The 19,090-nt window shown below is 35.0% G+C and overlaps 1 pseudogene; it reads left to right on the top strand.

Moving 5' to 3' along the window:
- Positions 1 to 352: 352 nt before the first annotated feature.
- On the top strand, positions 353 to 955 carry LOC123250368 (annotated as a pseudogene).
- The last annotated feature ends 18,135 nt before the right edge of the window (positions 956 to 19,090 follow it).

The raw sequence follows: 19,090 nt of genomic DNA, 5'->3' as shown, positions 1-19,090 counted from the left end.
AATGGAAGTTAGTGTACTAAAGAAAGGGAAAAAATATGTGCAGGTTTTCAAATACTTTCATAAACTGTTGCATGTTCCTACATCTTTATGAAGGATAAAAGATTTGCTTTGTCCCTATTGGTGATGATACTTTCAACTGAAATTCTTTGCCAGGGACTAGTTGAGTTAATCTTGGAGTCTTGAAAGCATTCCCAGAAGAATCTTAGTGTTTTGTAGTTTTTAGAATCTATCTTTACCTGCCTGAAAATTAGGACTTTTATTTGTCTATCTTTGGTCACTCAACATCTTTCCTATTCTTCATATTTTCTCAAACATTACACCTAGTGAATTTACAATCATTGGCATTTTGTAGATGGGATCTTTTTATGGTTGTGGATTAGACTATTGGATCATCGTAGTTCCTTCTAAAAATTACTATATTTTAATTGGTACTTTGTTAAGGAAAAGACTAAAAGAATTTTTTGATAATGCAAAATTGGGGAGAAGAAAAACAGTCAAATCAAGTGTTGCATGGATCTGTGAACAGTTTAGGTACAAGAGTAGCAAACAGTGATGTAAACTTTGGTATGTCCTACTGAAAGAAAGAAATATCCTTTTTATGTTAGAGCAGGAGGATATAAACAAAAGATTGTCAGTGTCTAATTGCCAAATGGCCAGAGTTATTAGAAAAGGTTTCAGAGTATATGGATGCTTTAGACTTCAGAGTCTTTCAAGAAAAGACAAGAGTAGGTTCCTGGAGAAAAGACATTTTTGGAGACATTATCTGACATAAATATGAGTAGTGGCCAATACCTTAGTACCAAAACAAAAGATTCAAGAAGTACTTTTGCAATACCTTAAGTGTAATGTTTTATCAGATAGAAGTTTGAAAAAATTCTTAAGGGGGAAGTCAAGAAGAAAAGTTTAAAGACAAAGAGAAATACTTCAAAGAAAATTTGTACATGTCCCTTGCTGAAACTCTAAATTGAAGTCTAAATAAGAATAGAATGAACTCTTCCTTTTCCTGTTTCTATTTCACTCTAATAAAACAAAATGTTTTCGCTTAAGTGCAATTCAAGACTGACTGGCTGGTAAATATGTAAATGTAAACTGACAGTAACTGTTTTATTTTTTAAAAAAGTTATCTCGAAAAAAATAGCGAAAGAAAAGACTGGCTGTATTTCAGGAAGAGTTAATGTCCAGGTAGATTAGATTTCATGTCGAAAGTGGAGCCTTTCTTATAAGGATGAGTATTTGAAACAAATTAAATCCATAGACAAAGTTTAGAATGTGCATGGCCTTAAGGGAACTTTCCTCAACCATCTGGTTAAAAACCAGAGTCCATTGCTTCCAGGAAGATACATGCTGGCCCATCTGAATTGACATCTGTGTGCAGGCTGAAGTCCCGGAGGATAATTAACAGAGAAACCTCCAACGGCAATACTGACACCAGCTTGGGGAACTGTGCTATAAAATTCCCTATATAAACAAGTGGCCTATATACCCACAGAACTATAAATTTTGGTCTTGCCCCAGGGCACTAGAAATAGCCAGATGCTCAAATAAATTTATGTTTGAAGTACATGGCAAACAAGATGAAAATATCATAGCTCCTTTCTCCACACCTTTGTTCACCATGAGACAGACGGATCAAAGATACCTGAATGAGACCTTACACTGCGTTTCCCTGTCTCAGGAGAGAAATGAGTGACAGTTCATGACAAAAGTGTGGAATATGTTGGTCATACTTACCACCAATCTCTTATTTATAATAAGAATTTGAGTTCTTCATTTACGAGGACTCTGTATTGCTTTCTACTCACACACAAACATACACACAAACACACCAAATCTGTGATCACATGATGATATCAGGATGTCTGAAATGCTAACATTAGAGTCTTATTTCCTTGAATCAAGGTACTATCCCCTGTTAAATATTTATAATAAATACTTTAGAAAAATGCAGAGAACCCAAAAATGGGTGACACATTAAAACACCTTTTGTGTCTCCCCCTGGCATTTTGCCACTCTGGCCAGGCTGATTTTTCTTTCTTGTGGATGGCAGGTGGATTCAGGAATGGAAGTGGATCTTCTTCCACAGTGATCAATTCCATGGATAATTCCTACAGGGAGCTGGACTGGAGGCAGGGCTTTGTTTTTATTTTCAATTTTTTGGAGAGGGTAAGGGAGTGAAGAAACTTATTCCTGGGGCTTTTGTAATATCACTATACTATCATCTTATGTTTGCACTTACCTCGTATTGTTGTTGTTAAACTTTCATGTTTTTGTGTATATTCTCCACAACTAGAATTCTTCATCTATTTAATAATCATTCAATAAGTATCTAATATGTGTAATACAACCTATAAAGACCTAGGGAAATTTCAAAAGTGATTAGGCATTCTTTCTTTTTTTCCTTTAAAACAAGGATTAGATACTACCTTTATGAAGTTTTCCTTGTCCCCATAAGCTGAAACCTATCTCACCTCTTTAAATTTTGTATAATATTTTATCTAGGCTAGAACTTCTTAATGTTTCATGTATGCATGTGTCATGAACCCTTTGTCAGTCTGGTGAAGCCTCATATTACTGTGGATTTTTGTAAATAATTGTTGGAAATGCAAATTTTCAATTAGCTATTATTAAAGCTAAATATATAATTTTTCTTGAGCCAAGTGCCCAGACGCTCTGAAATCAATTCATAGACCCCAAATTAAGAACCCTTGTTCTAGATTTCTTTTGTCCTTATCATATTCCTTTTTGAATAATACATTTTATGTAAGTATATTATTTTTTCCATTAGATTGTAAGTTCTTTAAGGACAAAGATTCTTGCAATTTTTCATTTTTGTGTCCATAACATCTTGTGTACAAGAAGTGTCTTGTGCACAAAAAAATTTAGTAAATATTTCTGAATTAAGAAAGATGTGGTCTCTGCCTTCCTGGTACTCAAAATGTAGTTTTGTAGACATGACAAATATTTAAATATGTGATACTATATAAGAAACATACAGTAACTATGGTTCAAAATTGCATATAGTGAGGAAATACAAGATGTACAAAGGACTTTTATTGTTGGAGGAAGGATATATTATTTCTTATTGGGGAATAGAGACAGATTCAGACTCAGGAAATGGTAGTTGATCTGAACGTATAACGAGTAGACTTCTTGCAAGAATAGAAAGGAATAGGAGAGCATTCTGATTGTCAGGAACAAAAAGCCCAGAAGTGGCAAAGGATAGAATATTTTGAGACAATACTGACTAATCTAGTTTAGATACCAATACTGTGTATGTGGTTTGTAGTTGTGATGGGGTTGGAAAGGGAGTGGTTCCTGATTTTGGAGAGTCTTGAAGGTCAAGGGCATAATTTTGAATTTTACATAATAAAAGGAAATTTTAAAATTTGAGAATCTTAAAAGTATTTCTTTAAAACTTTAACTTAACTCTCATTTATGTATTCATTTCCAGCAGATCACTTTTCCATCATTTCACTTCACCTCTTCATTTTTTGACTTCATCTATTAGAATGTTAGGTTCCTCATGGCAGCAACTGTCTTACTTGCTTTTAAATGAATATTAGTTCTCAGAACAGTTCTTGAAGGTCTTAATAGATCCATTCATTTCATTTACTTGTGAACTTTGCCACATTCTAATTGTGATAATAACTGATGTTATATAGAAATTTTAGATGTATGAAGTGCTTTATGAAGATTCATTTTTTTACCCCCAAAACAGCTTTGGAAGGTAGGATGCACACGCACAGGCACATGTATACACACACACACACACACACACACACACACACACACATATATATATATACATTATGTATATAATTACATATGAGAATTTAACATAAGCTGTACCTCCTTATTTCATTTGAAAACCCATTTTGACCAGTATCAGTCCCACCCTTTGACTGGGAGGATGCCAGAGGTCTCATGGCTCCCTGGCTCTTGGAAGAGACCACTTGATATCTGGCATTTGGATGGCTCTGACCTGGACTGAGGTCAAGTCTGTCCAATCAGAGAAAAGCAGAAGGAGTGACAGTATTGGCCTTATAAGAAAGGGAATGGAGGAAGTGCTTGGACTTTTCAGGGTTGGTGATTCTCATGAACAGAGTGACTTTTTGGCAAACTTAGATTAATTAGGAGCAGTCAGGTTATCATGTGATTTGCCTCTGTCTCTCTCACTCTTACTGATTAAATAATTAAAAATTAATATATAGTCTCCAGAGAACATATGCATATATACTACTTACACATATGTGTGCATATATTTTTATATATAAACAGACTACATTTATATCGATCACAAAGCACTTTCAGTTATATTTGACCTACTTTTATTCTCACTACAATTCTTTGCCATAATATTTTATTCACTGTGATCTACATACAACAGATAGGTAAAATGAAGTTCTGAGATTCCCATAAATTGTTACTATTATATAATGGTTGAGCCAGGACTTGAATGCAGGTCTATGGATTCCATATTTAATTTTCTTTCCACTCTAGCATGTTGCAATGGTGAATTTTTGTACTTATGTCCCTTCTATATTTCATTTTGTAATAATTAGTAATCTGAAAGTTTACTTAGAATTAAAAATTATCTAGTTTATTTCTTCCATGCAGTTATAAGTTATCTTACACATGAAGAAAGTCTAAATCAATGAATAATTTGGTATATAAATCTTCTTCTACCTCACCTTTTCAATGAAATGACTGGTGCATACTAAATCATTTTACACAAAGGAAGGAAAGGAGAGATTTCTAACACTAGAGAGGCATAATTTACCAAATCAAGTTGATAGCCTCACCAAGGGAAATTATTTATTTCCTAAGAAGAAGTATTATTCTATAATATATAAGATATTTATATAGGATCTTGCCTAAACATAAAAGTTAAAAAATGAAGGCCCTTGTCTTCAGTATCCTAGAGAAGTCTCTTCAGGAGTAGGCTTTGATCCTTGTGGAGGTGTAAGCATAGGAGTTGGGGGGATTCACTTGGAAATTAGGAAATAATATTTTTTAGCCCTTGCCACTCTTCAGCTAACTTGGGTTGATAAATCACTAATTCTATTTGTAAGTGAAAAGAAAAGAACCTGATCAGATACTAAATGACATCATGCCTTGAAGGCTGTCATATTCAGTCTGCAGTGAGAAGCTATTCAGTGAACTTTCCCTTGATCTGAAGAATTCATTTCAAGGAATAGACAACACATCAACCCTCTGTTCCTAATTGCCAGGAAGGGAACAAGGTGAGTATCTAATGCTCCTTTGATCATTTATAATGTCTATTTGTATTTGTAGATGGGAAAACAAAGAAAGAAAGCAGACTACTCACTTTTGAATGTAAGCCAAGAATCTGAAATTTACATACACTGTAGAAATCTCTGATTCTAAGAAAATGAGGGAAACAATCTTTGGATTCATTGCTCCAGAAAGATGAGTTTTGAGGTATTAAAAAGAGCATAGTGACATACTTTTTGGTGCTATGTATCTGTGGGAAATGAAATATGAAAAGTAGTTATAATATTGGTAGCCAATTCAAGTGAAATAAAATTCTAGTTGTACTACAAGTCACTAAGTTGCCAAGCCATCAAACACAGACAAGAGTTTAGAGCTCTATTTATTCTTTGTAGCACAGATGGAGATGGGAGATGCTTTGAGAACAATGAGGAGATGTATATGTATGGGAAGGACCATAGATAAAGCAAATGTGTGTGTATACACCCACACACACCCACACACACACTTATATACATATGTATATATACCTACACATTGGCATATACACACATGTAGAAGTTCATCTACTAACCACCTGGTTTGTTTCTGACACAGCTAGTGCCCTTCTTTGGCTGCATTGAGATGTTTGGTGAAGAGTTAGCAGCAAAGACACTTTAAGGCAGAAACTGTCAAGAATGTGACTTCCCTCTTGAAGATTTCTATCTGATTTAATTTGAGTGGCAAATACCCAAGCTGACTTCTTCATGCTCAAAGAGTCTCAGATTACCCAGGCTACTTATGAACTGTGAGTAACACTTGCTAACCACCACTTGAATATCTGCCAAGACTTAATGCTTATCTCAGTGAAGGACAGTAGGGAATTCTTGCTTTTGGAACGCCTTTGAAAAAAATAACAGTTTTATACCAATAGTAGAAATAAGTGATACTCAGTGAATTGGCCAATCTTCCTGTAGTCTTTCAAGCATAGGTAAGGAGATATTTTTCTCCACTTTCATAGTTTGCTGTAACCAAATAAAATTGTTCTAAGCTTGTTTTGCAAGGAAAAAGGGTTTATTCCTAGAGTGAGCAAATTTCTATTTCTCCCACAGAAAACATTGTTCATTGACCACTGGACTATACTTTTAAGTATAAATAGTTATCTCTATGGGTTAAAAGAGGAAGGTAGTCTATGTAATCCATGACAACTTGTGGAAAATTCAATACAGCCATTCAACTAAATAGATATTTATTAAGCAACACCTTTCACTAAATGCAAGGAACTGTGCTAAGTCCTGGGTATACAGAGACATAAACAAAATATTGCCTGTTTTCAACAGCTCAAAGCACATACTCTGCTGATATGTCTTCTGTGTTATCCTCAAAAGTGAAGGAAAAGAGGATTTCTCTCTGTTCCTCTCTTCATCTGTATCTCTGTATATATCTCTCTCTCTGATTAGAGAAAAATGTATAGTTGGGAACTATGGATACTGAATGGGGGATGACAAAAGAATCTCAGTGTATTGGTTGGTTTTGCTTTACTTTTTTCCTTTATTGCAAGGATTTTGTGTGTCTGCTTGTGTATGCATGTGCACTATATGTCTATATAAGTTGGGAAATTATAGTAATGTAAAAAATAAAGACATCAATAAAACGGTTTTTTAATATGAAGGATGGACCCTTTGTTCTTGCTATAATACATTGTATTTGCCAACTGTCATGATTTTTTTTTTCTTATGGGTATAGTGCAAGATGCTGTGGTTGCTGGGGTCTCCATGGACTTTGTTGTGCCTCATCCAACAAGTTATTCCCACTCTGCAGGATTTCAGGGGCACAGTGAACAGCAGTGCTAGCTATACTTGACTCACGATCAGTTGAAAGAGCTCAATAAATCACTCCCTTTCACTGGAGAGCGGGAGCTATTGATCGCCAATGGCTCCATTAGCTCTGTATGACTTCACTGAAATTAAAATCTTTAGGGCTTGATCCTCCTCTCAGATAGCTATATGTGTACACAGGGGCTAATCTTACCTCGAGCAGAGCTATGGCATTTTCTCCCCCCTCCCTTCTCTACTACCTGGGTGCTTGAGAAAAGCAGGTGCTCTGCTTTAGAATTTTAATAGGCCACCAGTTAAAGTAGGTCTCTGACCTTTATGAAATTAAAGTGCAGGAAAAGCATTGCCAGGTAGACTTAACAGATCATTCTCTGTCCAGTGGCCAATCTCCATTTGTGGATATCTGCTATTTTCCTGAGGGAAAAAAGGGCCTTTCATACAGCTCCATATGAGGCTCATCAAGATTCAATTGAAATGTTTAAACCAGGTAAATCAGCTGTTATTAAATATGATGGACTGAGACAGAAAGATACAGGGTTGTACATGTTTCATTCCACAGTCGTTATCACCCTGATGTACATGTAGTGGCCTTGTTATATTAATGGCAGGTCCTAAAATGTTTATTTTGCTCTTGCCTGGGTTCTTGAATCTATCAATAGAAACACACTAAAATTGTTTCTCTGCTATTATCGGAGAGATAGTACTGTGAAATTGCTGCTGAAAATTCAGCACTCTCACTAGATGAAAATAAAAACCCAGTGTCTTTTGCTCATGTAGCATTTCTATCCTTAAATCTAGAGATAGACAGATAAGGAAATAACCATTTATCACAGGAACTAATCTTCCCCTAACTAATGTGGCCACTTAGAAGCTGTATATAGATTATAAGTTTTCTGCAGAGCTTCAGAATAAAGTTTTTAACCAAATTGTACATTGCTCTCACTAGGATTATTGAATGGGAAAATTAAAAAAAAAAACATGTTTCAGAGGAGAGACCATTTAAAAAGTAATGTTTAATTACATTTGCCAAGATATGTCAAAGCACCTGTTGGTTCTGTTGTCTTTGTTGTTTTAGCCACTAAGGCATATTATGAAATTGATAGACCTGGCATTCTGTCTAGACATATTCAAAAGAACAACATCCTTCTCCTGATTTGGAAGAAAGCCATCTTTTTTGCTGACTAAAGTTTATGCCATCTATTGATGGGACAGAAAGAATTAACTTCAAACTTTTATCCTTCCTTCGTTAGGATGCTAAATGTTTCCCTGAATTTCCATTCAATTTTATTCTTGGGAATTACTTTCCCAGACAATAACATTATAAGAGAATGGGCAAGAAATTGGTGTTTTACCTTATGGATCAGGTAAATTAATAAATGTTTGGGTTAAGTCCCTTCTAAGTTGTGATATTCTTAATTACTTAACATGTACCTATCAGTAAGCAATATTTTTATTTATCTATTTATTTGTTTTTTGCGTAGAACTCTAATCCTTCAAGCACTTAACCCAAGAAATTGAAAACATAGTCCCTCTGCATTAGGAGCTTACCAAAACCCTATTAAGCCATACACTCAGTTGTAGTTACAACTATACATACATGTACAAAGGTGCATACACACATATGCAAATAAAAATTCCCATAAATGCATGAATAAATTCGGCTTTGGGAAATCCCAAGAGAGCATAGGTGATACTGAAGTAAAGAGAAGAAAAACTTTACGTTACAAATAGTCATGAAAAGCTTCATAGTGGAGATAAGACTTGAACAACAAAAGAACATTGTTTGGTGGGGAACAGGACAGAGAATTCAAGAAGAAACAGAAAGGTGAAGTTGACTGGAAGAAGATGAACTTTAATTGACAAAAAGAACACCATAATCTTTCTGTCAAAAGAAAAAGGATAATTTGAAAAGGAAAATGCGTGCATTTTCACACTTTCAGTATCTCAGTCCTCTGTTTACAAACTAACAGATTGGTGCCTACTATTCTAGTCCAGCCCCAGTGTCTGCTCCTGGGTCAGCCATTGACGTACTGTTTCATGTTGGGTAAGTCACTTAACCTTTGTGTGTTGTAGTCTTTGTACATAAATAGATATGACAATAATAACTGGGGATATCTTGCCTAGATTAGGTAATATATGATTGTAAAGAGCAATATATATGCTAAATAATGATGATAATACCATCTATCAGAGCAGATGCTTGGAGAAGCTATGCTATGAATAGCATCTCCTGCAGAGAGAAGCCTCTAGCAGTTGGTTACCTGGCTATAGGGCACAGGTTTATAACTGAGTTAAAATTTCCTCCTCCTCAGCCATCCAATTCTTCTTCTTCTAATAAATATTTTTTACAAATTAAATACCAAATCAGTCTGACTAGCAAGAGGAAACTACCTAATTGATATTAAAAAAGGACATTTTGTCTGGCTTTCTAATTCTGCAAAAGATGATTCTATGTCTCGGACCATAGAATTTTAAAGGCATAATGAATCCTAACTATCATCTGGTCTGACCATTTCTTTTTACCAAACAAGAAACTGAATGCATAGAGAGGCTAAGTTACTATTTCTGTATACATTTAGTTTTAATATATCTATCTCAACCAGCATAGAGGTATATGAAGATCATCAGCTATTTGAGCCTCAATATCAAGACATCTTTATGCCAGAGAATGAATTTAGCTTCTTTCTATTTTATATTCTTTAGTCTTAACACCACTTCCTTGACTCAGATCCTTAACATAGGTAATAACAGTATAACCAAAACAGATCCTGCATCTGCCATCTCAGTCTTATTAGGAAAGATATTTTTGCAACTGAACAGCATTCTGCCACATCTTTTTTTCTCCAGATACTACTTAACCCACATTACTAAGTTATGGTACAATACAGTGGCATAGGGTCACTGTAAGAAAAAATGAATCCCAAGGAAGTCTCTAAGAAGATGTAGTGGATAATTTGATTACAGAAGGGGAAAACTGCTTTTGTAGGATAGTCAAGACTCAACTTTTGAAACCTAGACAACTTTGTAAATGGAGTAGCCACAGTTCTTTACCTTCAACTGAGATTATTTTTTTTCTAAAGGAAAAGAATTGTCTGCTCAAAATATTATGTTTTGTTTGGTGTTGAGGGAATTTTCTGCTCTAGATTTAAATGTTCATCATAGCTCCAGGGTAAGAATTCCTAACTTTTTTTGTATGATGGACCCTTTTGGAAGCCTGGTAAACCTATGAACCCCTACTCAGAATAGTATTTAAATAAAATACATAGAATTACAAAGGAAGCCAATTATATTGAAATAAAGAAGTACTTCCCTTTTCCTATTTAAGTTCATATATCTCTGAAATATATTTGGGGAATTATGAATCTCTTTGATCATTACTAAGGAGAGATAACCTTACATGAGCCAAAACAGATGACTGCTTTTTTTGCTTGTGAGGAAAAGGAACTCTTAGTGGAGAGAACATTGGACATAATGAACAAGACAACCTGGGCTAGAACAAATCAGTTCACCTATATGAGCCTCAATTTATTCATTTTAATGGGAATAATTCTAATCAATAGTAATAACATTTTAAGTTTACTTCACAGAGTTGTTGAGATTGCAGAAGGCTAGTTGGCTTCCATACTTCTATATTAAAACCATCCTCTTTCATATGGCTTGAAGTGAGGAATCATGTGTTCCAGTACCTACTGTGCCCTTTTCTCTTCTAACTGTGAGCTGTATACTCTTCTGAATTCAGAAAAGTGTTGCCCTGATGTTGAAGACAGCCTAATCTGAATGACCATTAGGGTAGCTCTTCAGTCAATGCCCTTACCTTGGCAACTATCTGCATTTTTTTTCTTTCCATAATGTCAAAATTCCGGAAATATCTGAGATTAACAAATGTTCTGTCTTGTCTGTATTTTTTTAAAAAATGTTTGTTGATGTATATTGATGGACACTATAGTCCTTTAAAGAATTGGAGCTATTTAGTAAAGAAGTAGTTTCTTCAAGCATGACCAGCTGTTTTTTTTTTAAATAAAAGCTTTAAGCAATCTTTCCTGCTAAAATGAAGAAAGCCATTTTTATTCCATGACAAGTCTAAAGCTCTTTGTAAGTGTTAAAGTGCTATATACATGTGAACTATTATTTTAGGACTGCCAAGAAAGTCTCTCTGCCCTCCCAATGCTTCCCCTTACCTGTTTATTAATGTATGAAATTCTTCTAACAGTGTACAGTGTCTTTTATCATACCACTGAAGATAGGGTATAAAAAAACCTCTGAAAGAGGTAACCCATTTATTTAAATTTATACTCAAGTGTAGATAGGTGATAATAAATCATTTCCAGGAAAGATATTTTAAGGGAGAAGAGATTCTGAAAAGGCAGTACGTGTTGTATATCTGAAGTAGACCTCTGAAAGGAGATGCTCTAGGTGGCCAAGTAAAAATTTTTGCTTTAAGATCTTGCCAAAATTTTGGACCCTGAACATCCCATCAACAATATGTCAAACAACTTGGACGCCTGTTATATTAGTTCAACATCTTTACATTCAAATGAAACCAATAGGCATTTATAAAGGATTTAATAGGTGCAAAATAATATGCTGACTGTTGGGGAGATATAAATATGGAGAAAGAAATAGGTTCTCATAGAACTTTATTCCATTGAGACATTATAGCATAGAATCGGATGAGCATATACATTATAATTTGAAGCAGGAGAAGGTACTAATTCATATAAGGCATTCTACAGGAAGTGGTAGCTGAGCTGATCTTTGAAGGAACCAGGGATTTTAAGAAGCAAATGAGAGGACACAATCCAATTCAGATATGGTGGAAAGAATATGTACAGAAAAAAAAAATAGAAGATGGGATGTTGAGTCTGGGGAACAGCTCATGGGCCATTTTGGCTTGAGTATAGAATTTGTAAAGTAAAGTGAAATAAGCCTGGAAAGCTAATGTAGAACCAGATGCTAATTTCCTTCCTTTTATCATATAATCTGCTGCATATGCTGTAACATTTGGCAAGCCCTGGGCAATTCTTGCACTCTCTTATAGTCAGGGGTTGCACACACAGATGAGTTAAACTTAATTTTAAGAATCACAAATTTCCTTTCATCAACATTTTGACTGATTCTCACAGCCTTTTCATGTACCTGCTGAAAATAGGTCCTCTCTTATTAGCACAATTACTATTGTGCATTCTTACAGAATGAGCTTTCTAGGCATTGGTATTCAGAGACTGTTTATAATGTAACAAGCAGCATAGACTTGTACACTAATTCTTAATTGTAGTATAAAGTCTGTGACAACCATCTGCTTAGGCCACCACATTTTTCTCCCATTCAGGCTCAGTGAAATTAAAATATTGACAGGAATAATTTTACAGGGTGAATAAGTTAATAGAGAAATTGAAGTTGGCTGTGCTTTTTGAATTAAAGTTTGCATTCCAGCTTTTTACCTATGGATCTGCAGAAAAGACTAAACTGGCAAGTAATGTCAGTAATTTAGTTAATAAGCATTTATTATTATTATTATTATTATTATTATTATTATTATTATTATTATTATATACTAGGTACTGAGGACAAAGAAAAACAAAAGACAATCAGCTCTCCTGGAGCTCACAGTCAATAAAAGATACACAATCATAAATAAATCAGTAATGCATAAACTTCTAACGAAATTAAATAGTTCTTTGATCTCACTGAGGTAGATATTCCCTTCAGTGATACAGTTAACATCCCTGGTCATTTTATCCTTGATGCCTAGAAACAGGCCATGGGATACAGTAGGTTCTTTAAAATGCTTGACAATTGATAATGTGGTTCTGACCTAAGGCTGCATGGACCATTTCTGTTCTACATTGGATAAAGACAAATTCCAGCCTCAACATATTTTGTAACAACACAGAACTAGGAGACATAGTTAACATATTCAATAATACAACCTAGATGCAAAATACATATATATATGTATATATATATATATATATATATATATATATATATATATATATATATATGTATATATCTTGGGAGGCCAGAAGTGAAGAATGGCATGCTTTGATCTGCAGTCAGATTTCAGAAGTTCCTTCTTGGGCTGTTGATTACCTTTTTCTTTATTTATTTTTAATCATGAGTCCCTTGATGTTGTCTTAAACCTGGTTTGGCTGATAATATACTAATTATTTCCACTTGATCATCCTACAATATTTCTGTTACTGTGTACCCAGTTCTCCTGGTGCTGCTCACTTCACTTTGCATCAGTTCACATACATTTTTCCAGGTTTATCTGAATTTATTCTTTTTATCATTTCTTGTGGTACAGTGGCTTTTCATTACAACCATATACTACAACTTATTTAGCCATTCCCCAATTGATGGACATCCCCTCAGTTTCCAAGTCTTTGCCACTGCAAAAGTAGCTGCTAAAATATTTTGCATAAATAGGTCCTTTACCCCTATCTCTGATCTTTTTGGAATACAGACTCAGTAGTGGCATTGCTGAGTAAAAGGATATGCAGATTTTGATAGCTCTTTGGGCATGCTTCCAGATTTCTCTGCAGAATGGTCTTTTCAATTATCTGTGGATTTTTAAAGCATTTTTCCTTCCCACAGCAACCTTTCTTATATTTAATTCTGGTTGGAGAATATATGTATTCTAATATTTGGAAGTATGAGAAACTTATATGATATATTGTTGTATGAGACTGATACAATTTTAGAACTGGAATTTTAGAATGACATATCACATCTTATCTAATCATTAATAATGCAGGATGACTGTGTACTGGGAAATTTTCAGCAGTATATAACAGACTTTATAAAATACTGACCTTTGATTTTAAACAGAAATGCATAATGCTGGAGTAATCAGAAATTAAACACACAAAGATTTTCTTTTTATATGTTATGGCAGTTGAGAATGATCAAAAAATGCAAAAAGAAAGAAGGGAAAAGACAAAATTCCTAGAATTTATGACCCTTATTCTGCATTTTCCCAACCCCTGCAACTCCAAAATTTGCATGTATGAAGTGAGCCTTTATTTGAGGCTTGTGTGTGTAAAAAACTTTTGTACAAATTTCTTCTTAGTTGTAACTTTTCCAATTAGAAAGTAAGAATCTGTGTATTTCGTTCCGTCTTATAAAAAAATAATAAATGTTCCAAGGATTGTCAAATTGTCTCAGGACTGCCTCAATATTTACTTGAAAAAGTGAACTAATAAAGGAGTTTGGCTATAAGCTTAAAGTTAAACTATGAATATAATTGTCTGTAAGCATTTTCAGATGAAGTAATAACACACGTATAGTTAAATAGGGCAAGGTAAAATTTCAGTAGTTTGTTTTTTCATAAGCTCTATTGGAAACTTTGTAGAATTTTGTGAGTGCTAATTTATTAGTCAATGTTTGCAGACAAATTAAAAGTTTTTTCTTGACTTTGTCTTGGAGGAATTTTTTAATGTAGAGAGACTCCATTACTTGTTTATTTGCTTATTTTTAATTATCTTAAGTAAATTGGATAATTAAATTGGAATAGCATTATTAAAGATTTCTTGGCATCTAATATTGATTTTTTTAAAAAAAACTTTCCCTAATTACAAAGTATCCTCATTCTCTCAAATATTGTTGTATCATTTGACACTCTAGACTACTCCTTTAACATAGATATTCTCTCTCCTTACTTGGCTTCCATGATTCTAGTTTCTCTTTTTAAATTTTTTTTCATCTCTGACTTATCTTTCTGAATATTCTTCATTAACTCATTGTCTTCCAAGACCCTAAATATGAAGGTCTCTAAAGGCTCTGTCAAACGTCAAAAGAGTTTGATGATTTCACAGGCTACACTCAAAATCTTTCTCAGCAGGTAGAAACTGCCAAAACTTGAGCTCTGCCAAGCTGGACTTTGAGATGCCAAGACTGAATTTAAAAAAAGTTGAGAAATAGGAAAGGTGTAATAAATGGCAGTATGCTTAGTAACGGTGGCAACAAAACAATGAAAAGGATCACCATTTTATCAAATATCTAATTTTTGTTTTTGTGAATCTGAAACTTCTACCGAAGGGAATGAAATTCATGCCATCTATGGGCAGGAGAACTAATTTACTCACAAGTATATATGCAAAATTGAGCTAGTAGGATTTTATTTTTATTTCTTGTGCAAGTCTTCCCAAATAGATCTAAATATCTATTGTTGTGCCTTTGGTATACTGAAATTTTGTGTTTTGTAGACTTTTCCTTTTGTCTCCCTACCCTAACCATTGCAGCAAAGAGATTAGGATGTCATTCCCTAGATTTTAATCGCATTTTCATTTTCCTTCTGGTTTGCTTTGGATTCATCAGTTGATTAAAAGATTTCCCACACACCCCCTCCCATCCCTTTAGGTGGACAAGAAAAATATCTCTAGATTTAAAGAAATACTTTCTATATTCTGATTTTCAAATCTGTCTGAACCTAAGGACATCTATGCTATGTTGACAACTGGATATGAATTTAAAAGGAATTTCTTGATATCCCTTATAGAACCAAAAGGTTATGGGGGAAAAAGGGCTTTTAGATAACAGATCTCTCAATGACCTGGAAAATGCAAAGTAAAATCGTCACTTTTTGAGCTGTGTCTGAATCGCCATTTGAAACTTGGAATTGAGAAGGCTGTTGTTGGGATTGGAATTTGAAATGAGTCATTCACCTTCCAGAGACCTGCATATCATAAAGCTGAATATTGCCTAACAGGGAGTATAAGCAAAGAGTCTCAGTAGACACATTACTGGAGCTGGAGCACATTGACTGCTTATGAACAATTTCTATAGCAGCCAGATTGTCAGAGTTGAATGAAAACCTGTTGTTTGCCAACTGTGGACCCCATCACCATTAGCCGAGGGAACAGGTCCAAGTATGTTATGCCTCTTAGTGCTTCTGCCAGGGACCACTTCTGTGACCACTGAGCTGCATACTACCAGCCTTTCATCCAAAAAAACAAAACAAAAAATTTGTTCCTATCAGATGAAGTGGTAGATGAGGGAGGCAGCAGGAAGAGAAGGAAAGAGTAGAGAATAGCTATTAGGGAAAAAAACCTCACACAAGGACTAATAATTAGAAGTCATAGAATAATGTCTTCCTAGATATCATAACCAACCCATTGAAACAAATCTTGCAGGTCAGAATAAAGTTTAGCAAAATTATGTGTGTGTATATATGTGTACAAGAGAATGTGTGTGTGTGTATTTGGATGTGGTTCAGTTTGCATGTGGCCACATTCAGCTCCTACACATTGACCAGCTTGGAATTATGATCTTGTGGGGAAAACTCAAACAGGCAATCAACTTCCACAGCTGTGGAAAAGTCAACTTTCCTTGCCCTGGTGCCTCCACTATATTACTAGTCCATTCTAGTGCATCAAAAGCCAATTAGGATTCTGGCTCCAAGGAATTCCAATTTTTGGTGTTCCATTCATAGACCTCTCTCTTCTATTAGTTACATAGTAACTTCATTATCCTGCTGTTCCAAAAAAGTGATTGCCTCATTTACAATTTGGTTTCTGTAAACATAGGAGCTGGATAAGTAATTGCAGAGAGATTTTTCAGATACATTTTTTTTTGCATAGGCAAAATGTAAATTGTGATATTTATTAGGACCAAAGATCTTTTAGCCTTTGGAGAGGAGAGGAAAATAATATCGAAATGATGTGAACTAATAAGGTCTTAGATTGTTCTAAATAACATTGTATTGTAAGAGATGAAATTGTCTTTGAGCAGATATTTTAAGCCACTTTTTAGGTGATTTAAAAAAGTATTGAATCGCCAAAACATATTGTAAAGAAATCATTCATTTCTCAAGTCTTAATCATGAGATAGTGCAAAGAACACAATTTATAGCCAGAAGACCAGAGTTTAAGATCTAGCTCAGTGATCACAGCTATTTCTAATAACATTTGTGCCTTAGACAAATTCAGTGAGAGGTGGGGTGGGAAGAATAGTCTGATCAGAGGTTGAGTCACAGTGGGAAGTGTGGGATGCATATTGCGGAGAGGGGTTCAAGCTGCAGCACAGAATTCCATAGTGTCCCCAAGAACTCTAAGAGAGGGGACAGTTAAAGACAGGTGGAGTCCTGGTATAAAAAGGTAGGTCACCTGGCTTGCAGGGTCCTAGGTCTTGGGTCTTGGGTCTTGATCCTGATTTGGGTGCTGTCTCTGCAAGCTGTGTGGCTCTGAGCTGAGCCATTCAGTCTCTGACAGCCAAACCTGTTTTACTTTAGTTGGGCCTTTCAACAATATCATTGTTTACCTTAGTTTAGCTATCTAGGTTTAGAAGAAGAATATTTATAGGGTTAGAGAGCAGATCAGCCATTTAAGATACATTTCCCCCTTTGGGGGGAGGGGCTGTTTTAGAATTAACTGTTTAGGTAGTTTTCTCCTTACCTATCAATGCTAAGCCTTATTCCCCCTTCCCATTTCCTGATATCATTAAACCTTTATCATCTAGCAACAGTGTCTGGATATAGATATTTTGGGGATATACTTACAACCTCCATAAGCCAAATTCCTCTTACTGGTGTCCCTGAAGTTAATCCTAATCTCTGAGCCAGTGAGCTTTTAAGATAGCAAGTTTTACCAATTCTATCTTGTGGAGAAATAATTCAGAGAAAGATACCATCATAAGGAGTTTATCCTTTTCCCCACTTACCATCTAGGCCCAGAAGTTTTCAAGCCAGATTGTCCACCATTACCAAACTGTTAACTGTTTCCAACTGCTTAGTGGGAGGGGGGAGGTGAAGGAGAACTCCTCAGGTTCCTGCCCTTCCCTTCCACTCAAGCCTGCTTGTGTCTCTCCAAAGACCTGGTATTAGGGAGACTACATTGCCTTCTACAGTTTTCCTGATCCTACAGAAGTAAAATGGCCTATTCCTTTGAGGGTCTAGCACTTGACCTCTTATAGGTGGAAGAGGGATAGGAGAAAAGAGGATGCGCTTCATGTCAATGGGACTCTGAGGATAGTACTAGAAGATGGAGAACAAACAGGGGAGGTACAGAGATGATAGTAATGGTGAGAAGAATGGAGATCAGTGCTCCAATTGTCTCAATGTAGTTATAGCTCTGTCTGTCATACACTGGGTATGCAACAAGTTCTTTGATTTTTATCACTCTTATCTATAAAAGAAGGCATGACATAATTGTTATTAAGTCTTTCATGGATTCTTTTTAGAATCAAATCATATAATGGTCTCATAGAATTAGAAATTTAGAGTTGCTATAGACCATAATGATCATCTAGTCCAATTTCCCATTTTACTAGTGGATACTAAGTAGCTTAAGGTAGAAATGCTTTAAAATGATGAAGATTTGTGTCAATGTCAACTTCTCTGTTAGGATACTTCTTTCTTCTTATTAGATCCTTCTCTACCTTTCAAATGCCCATAGATGTGATCAATCCAACTCCTCCTGCCATATGGGATGTTATAGTATATGTTCTAATACTGTGTAGGAGAGAAACTTGTTCCTATTCTGAGGGATGAAAGGAAAGACAAATTCTCCACCTACACCATTTGGCTTCATTAGTGTACACACATTTAATTCCTCCAGGGCCTCCTTTATATCATTTTCACATGGTTCCTTTCCAGAGAATGGGCTAAATTATTAACCATACTTATTTCTACGTATCTTGAATTTTTTTCTTTATTTCACCATACTACATCACAAGGACACTGGAATAGTATGATCTAGAAAGGCTCTAAGTAAACCAAAAATGCTGCTCATATTAACCATTTTGCATTTTTCAGCTAGATTGTCTGCATTTCTTCCTATCATTTTTTCTAGTGCCTCAGGCAACAATGAAAACAGGCTCATTAATTGCTAAGTAAGTAATTTTTCCACAAGTATAGTCTTGTTCTGTATACTCATTTGTATATTTACTGTGCATGGCTAGAGCCACTAAACACAGACCATAAGACTAGTCATGAAATGAAATACTCTTTCCCTTGAAAAGCAGGCAACAGGGTCAAATTTAAATCAGTGCAGCACCATTTTATAGTCCTGCCTGGAAAAACAACATTTTTACTGATTTGCATA

This window comes from Gracilinanus agilis, chromosome 1, assembly GCF_016433145.1.
Source record: "Gracilinanus agilis isolate LMUSP501 chromosome 1, AgileGrace, whole genome shotgun sequence".
In the NCBI taxonomy this organism is placed as follows: Eukaryota; Metazoa; Chordata; class Mammalia; order Didelphimorphia; family Didelphidae; genus Gracilinanus; species Gracilinanus agilis.
This window is presented reverse-complemented; position numbering and strand designations above follow the sequence as displayed.